At 39.3% G+C, this 6,000-nt stretch overlaps 1 pseudogene; it reads right to left on the bottom strand.

Annotated features, from left to right (window-relative positions):
* Positions 1 to 4,699: 4,699 nt before the first annotated feature.
* Positions 4,700 to 5,641, bottom strand: LOC113178443 (olfactory receptor 7D11-like; annotated as a pseudogene).
* Positions 5,642 to 6,000: the final 359 nt, after the last annotated feature.

The following is a 6,000-nucleotide window of genomic DNA, read 5'->3' on the forward strand; positions in this document are numbered from 1 at the left end:
TAAACCGTTCGTTTGCAGTAACCGTTTTCATTTTTAGGTTTCACTCTCTTTTCTCCTGTATGGATACATGTAGTTGGAACTCTAAATCAAACACGGTTTTTGCTAGCTCTTTGAAACTTGGCACAATAAAGTAGTTCCAAGTTCTATCTCTATGGTTTGTTTCCTACTGAAGTAGGCCCAAGCAGAGACTGAGGAGACTCACTTTCATTTAATTGGGATTCATTGAACTCACAGATCCAAGAAACTACGAGTTTCCTAAAATCTCAGCAAACATTTTTTCACCCAATCTTGATGATACTTGCAGGTAAAGATCAGTACACCAATCCCACTTGGCTCACCAAATTTCGTTCTTCTGGGTTAAACCGTTCGTTTGCAGTAACCGTTTTCATTTTTAGGTTTCCCTCTGTTTTCTCCTATATGGATACATGTAGTTGGAACTCTAAATCAAACACGGTTTGTGCTAGCTCTTTCAAACGTGGCACAATAAAGTAGTTCTGAGTTTTATCTCTGTGGTTTGTTTCCTATTGAAGTAGCCCCAAGCAGAGACTGAGGAGAATCACTTTCATTGAAAGGGGTTGCCAAGCTTCCAAAAAACTACGAGTTTCCTGAAATCTCAGCAAATATTTTTTCACCCAATCTTGATGATACTTGCAGGTAATGATCAGTACACCAATCCCACTGGGCTCACCAAATTTCGTTCTTCTGGGTTAATCCGTTCGTTTGCAGTAACCGTTTTAATTTTTAGGTTTCACTCTGTTTTCTCCTATATGGATACATGTAGTTGGAACTCCAAATCAAAAACGGTTTGTGCTAACTCTTTGAAACTTGGCACAATAAAGTAGTTCCAAGTTCTATCTCTATGGTTTGTTTCCTATTGAAGTAGCCCCAAGCAGAGACTGAGGAAACTCACTTTCATTGAAAGGGGTGGCCAAGCTTCCAAAAAACTACGAGTTTCCTGAAATCTCAGCAAACATTTTTTGAATCAAATGTATGATAAGTCAAGATAATTGTATTGTCTTGAGCAAATAATAAACAAATTTGTTAAAAAGTAATAAAAATATAATTGAATCATAGAAAAGGAAAAATCCCAGTGCAAAATAGAGAATCCTCCTGAGTAAAGAACGAGCTCAAAACTTTGCTGGGCCTTCACTTCCTCTTCTTTTATCCTCTGTTAATATTAAAAAGTCCCTAGAGGTTTGGATGACCTACACCAATTAGGTTAATAGGGACTTATGTGTGTTGAACTTCCAAGGTCACATATTAAATAATGAGTCTGTTCCTGGAGCCTTCAGCTTGAGGTCTTCTGCCCAGTGGGCCCCAGGCCTCTGTGTCCTCCTCCCTTGGATGTCTGCATGGGGATGCTCATATCCGACACTGTGTTTACACCCAGGCTGAGGACAGAGGCCGAGCCTTCAGTGGGCAGGGGGCAGAGGAGCTGCCCTGGATGGGCAAACCGTGGTCATGACCCAGCCGAGGAGCAGCTTGAACCAGTAAGTGTGGAGGGAGAGGGCGGGTGGAGCAAGACCTCTCAGAAACACTGTCTCCTCCCTGTCAGGACGGGCATGAGGAAGTGGGTAGCAAAATGGGGGACACTGATATGTAGAAATTCAGCTCCGATGCGTGTGCAGTTTGTGTTCTGGTTTGTCCTCAGGGGCCCAGGCAACTCAGCCAAAGTTTCGTTTTCCCCCTGAACTTGTTGTGCTTGCTGGAGACCCTCAACCACGCAGGCCTGGGGTCCCACCACTCTGTTGCCTAAGCACTGCAAGGTCATTGTGAAGAGGAGGAGGGCAAGGACAGGACTCCATGTGTGGAAGAGTTGGGGTTTAAGCAGGTACCTCAGTTGTCCCAGTGGATTTCACCTTTGTTTTATGTACTTGAAAATGTATGATTTGTGGGATGCAATGAAAAATGTCATTGCAATTGAAGCTAAGTTCATTTTGAGTCTGTTACTACAACTTGTCCTGTCCTGGGCTCAGGAAAGTTAAGATTCTGCCACTTACATTGTCTTCTGGTGTGTGTGTGTGTGTGTGTGTGTGTGTGTGTGTGTGTGTGTGTATTTACCACTAAGTAATAAACAGAAAAGGAACCTTCCAATCTGATTAATGTATGATGAGGGTGTAAAATAATGATGAAATGCACTTAGGATTAGTAATGATAAAGTTAAACTTTTATTTATCCATAACCATTTAGCTAAAATATCCTTTTATTTTAAGTTGCTGTTTTCCTATTTCTGTAACATAACTTGTTATTTTGACCTTATGTATGATCAAGCTCTGGGGATATAGCTCAGTTGGTTGAGTGTTTGGCTTGTATGCACAAGGACCTGGGTTCAATTCCAAGCACCACACACACACACAAAAAAAAATGATAATGCTGTGTGTTTAGAGGGGAATGCCTAATATCCTTTCATTCCTGATTCCCCAGAGTTTAAACATTGTTTGGCACAAAGGACACTTCAAATTTTTAAAATACTTGTGTTATTCATTGGATGGACTCCTTTTGGGGCACAGAGCTTGTCTATAATCAGTGTTCCCTCAACACACTTGGTATCTATTGTCTGCACTTGTATCACTTTCAGGAATGTCAAAACAAACAGTACCCAAGAGATGACAGCTCTTGTTTGTTTGTTTGAATATCCACATTATTCAGTTATTCAGAAGGGAATTCCATAATTTTCTGCTAAATAGATAAACCTGTATAAAATTCGGTTAAGACAAATGAGCCAGGCATAGAAAGACAAACACCACATGACCTCACTTCTATGAGTAATCTAAAATCTCAAACTCATTGGAATTTCATGAAAATCAAAGAGAGATCAGTGGAGGAAAGGACCAGAGGGTGAGGGGTGGGGAAAGAGGGGGAAGTGCTGGGGAGTATTATTGGCCAAACTGTACTGTTATGTACAACATGTAACAATGAATCCCATTATTATGACCAATGTACCAATAAAAATGTGCAAAGATGAGGGAAAAAAGCTCTGAAATATGAAAAACAAAGTCAAACTCATGGAAACAGTAAAATGCTGACTGGCACAGTCTCTAGGGATGGTGGAATGGAGAGATGTTTGTCAGAGGACACAAAATTTCAGTTAGTATGAACAGCTTCAAAACATATATTATACTGAATATAGGTAATAAATGTACAAATAAAAAAATGGAAAGACACCATATGGAATGGAGAAAATATTTGCAAAATGCATATCTGATAAGGGCCTTGTATCCAGAACATACAAGGGATTTTTCAGATCAGAAATAAAAATACTATCAACACAGCTGACAAATAAGTTCAATATAAAGACATTCCTCCACATATTTATATTGCCAAAGCACATGAAAAGATGTTCAGTAAGTAATAGAGAAATGTAAATCAAAAGCACCAAAACCAATTCATAATCCATGGGGGGCTATAACTTTCATGAATTTGAAGACAAAAAAAATTATTGGTAAAGTGGTGAAGATATCAGGACTCTCATAATGTAAAGTGCACCAGCTACTATGAAGTACAATTGGGCTGTTTCCCAAACACTTAAATATGCCATTACTATATGACCAAGCAGTCTCACCCCTGTATGCCTAATCCAAATAACTGGAAACCAATATAGCCAGTGTTCAATGATGGGCATAGGTTCTAAGGAGCACATTGCTAGCTGATTTCATCATTGTGTGAACATAGTAACTCACACTGGAACAAACTAGGATGGCTACAATGTCACTTTGTGATACATATCATAGGACCAATGTCATGTATGCTGTCCATCATTGATTGAAATGACCTTATGAAGTTCATAAATTTACTCAAGGAAAAACATGTGCATGAATTTCTGTAAGAGCACTCTTCATAATAGCCAAAAAAATGGAAATTGCTCAGATGACAATCAGCAGATTCAGGGATAAATACCTGATGTTTATAAACAGGGTAAACTATTATTCACCCATTGAGGAAGTGGAACAAGTTAATATTTACTAATAAATCAGTCAAAAGCATGAAGAAAAGCAGAAATGAGGGAAGAAATGGATAAAGAAAATGAAAATATTTTTCACAAAGTGAAAAACAACAAATTGGAGTTTCCAAAGGCAGCACATCAGTATAAATATAGGAAAAAACCTGAAATAAAAGGCAGATCCCAGATTTCAGGGTGAAAATAAAACACTGCTCATATAGAAACAGAATAGCAAAGTTTGGAGTGAAGGCTCAATGTCAAGTCTACAGGACTTTTCTTCCCAATCTTCCTCTTCCTTGAGGAAAGTGTGAATGATAAAAAATATTCTAAGAAAATATTTTTGGAAAAAAAACACCAACAACCGGCAGAGTCATGACAGGGTGGGCATGTAATTGTGATGATTTTTATTTTGTTTCCTCCAGAAAAGAACAAAAAATACAATTAAATCAATATGGAAAACATCAGCATTTAAGCAATGATTTTTCAGGGAACCATGTCAGCATGTAATATAAATTCTTGATATCATATTGGAATTCTGAGAAATGCCATTAAAAGTTTAACAAATTTGTAATTTGTGGACAATGTACAAGGGAGAGATATAAATACAAATATTTATAAGTATCAAGTTATATCAAGTTACAGGTGTTTGTAGAATAAAGAAAATGATCCACATCCATTAAGAGGGGAAAAGAACCACAATATGTAAATTCACAGCAATAGCTGAAGGATCTAGGCATTCACATAGTTCTTAGTGAGCCCTCAAGGACTAGAGGCTGCTCTGCTGAGGAGTCTCCCCAGGGCCCCTTCACATCCTTGTTCCCCAGGCTGTACATGATGGGATACAGCATGAGGATGACCACACTGCACATCATTGAGGCAATCATGGTTCTCAGGGAAAAAAATGGATAAAAACAGAACTGAGATAAACCCCAAATCCTTTTCCATAGAAATAGGAGACCACACAGAGGTGAGACCCACAGGTGGAGAAGGCTTTATACTTGCCCACAGAGGAGGACATCCTCATTAAGGAGGAGACAATCTGAGAGTAGGAGAAGAGGATCCCAGTGACAGGAACCACACCCAGGGTGGCAGGGCAGCCACCAATACATAAAGATGTTATTGACAAGGGTGTCAGAACTGGCCACCTTGAGTACCTGAGCCATTTCACAGAAGAAATGTGGGATTTCAGTGCCCATAGAGAAGGTTAGTTGATTCAACAGTAGAACATGAATCAGGGAGACCCAGAACATGATGAGCCAAGACATCAGAACCAGGAGGACCCAGAGCTGAGGGTTCATGATGACTGTGTAATGCAGGGGATGACAGATGGCCACAAAGCAATCAAAGGCCATTATAGTAGGTAGGAAAGCATCTACTCCACCATAAATATTTTTTAAAAAATGCCTGAGACAGGCATTCTATAGAGGAGATGTAATTTTCCTGTGCCTGGATGTTCACCAGCATCTTAGGGATTATGGTGGAGATGAAGCACATGTCAGCCAAGGACATGTTGGAGAGGAAGAAGTACATGGGGGTGTGGAGGTGGGGGTCAGAGCTGACCGCCAGGATGATGAGCAGGTTCTAAAGCAATATGATCATCAAGGACATCAACAGCCCAAATTGGATGGACTGCAGGTCTAGATCCTCTGAGAGGCCCAGGAGGAGGAAGTGGGATAGGACTGTGTGGTTCTCTGCTTCCATGTACCTGGTGTATGTTCTGGGGAAGGAGGTCAAAGAACAATTAAGGAACAGGCAAGTGAATCCTCCAGTGAGTTGTTATTTACACTCTTGGATCAGCAATGGCTCATCCTGTGTTGATACCTGCCCAGGAGAACAAGGGCTCAGCCAAGTGCCCTTATCAAACTTTTAGTGAAAAATTATTCAGACTTTTTTTCTCATTATCTCTTCTCTGTGTTTCTTTACTTTTTAAAAAATTTTATTGATTTTTTAAAATAAATGACAGTAGAATGTATTATAATTTATATTACACATAAAGCACAATTTTTAATTTGTTTGAATATAAAATATTCATTTGTTTGAATATAAAGTGTATTCACACA

Source organism: Urocitellus parryii, chromosome 3 (genome assembly GCF_045843805.1).
Source record: "Urocitellus parryii isolate mUroPar1 chromosome 3, mUroPar1.hap1, whole genome shotgun sequence".
NCBI classification, from domain to species: Eukaryota; Metazoa; Chordata; class Mammalia; order Rodentia; family Sciuridae; genus Urocitellus; species Urocitellus parryii.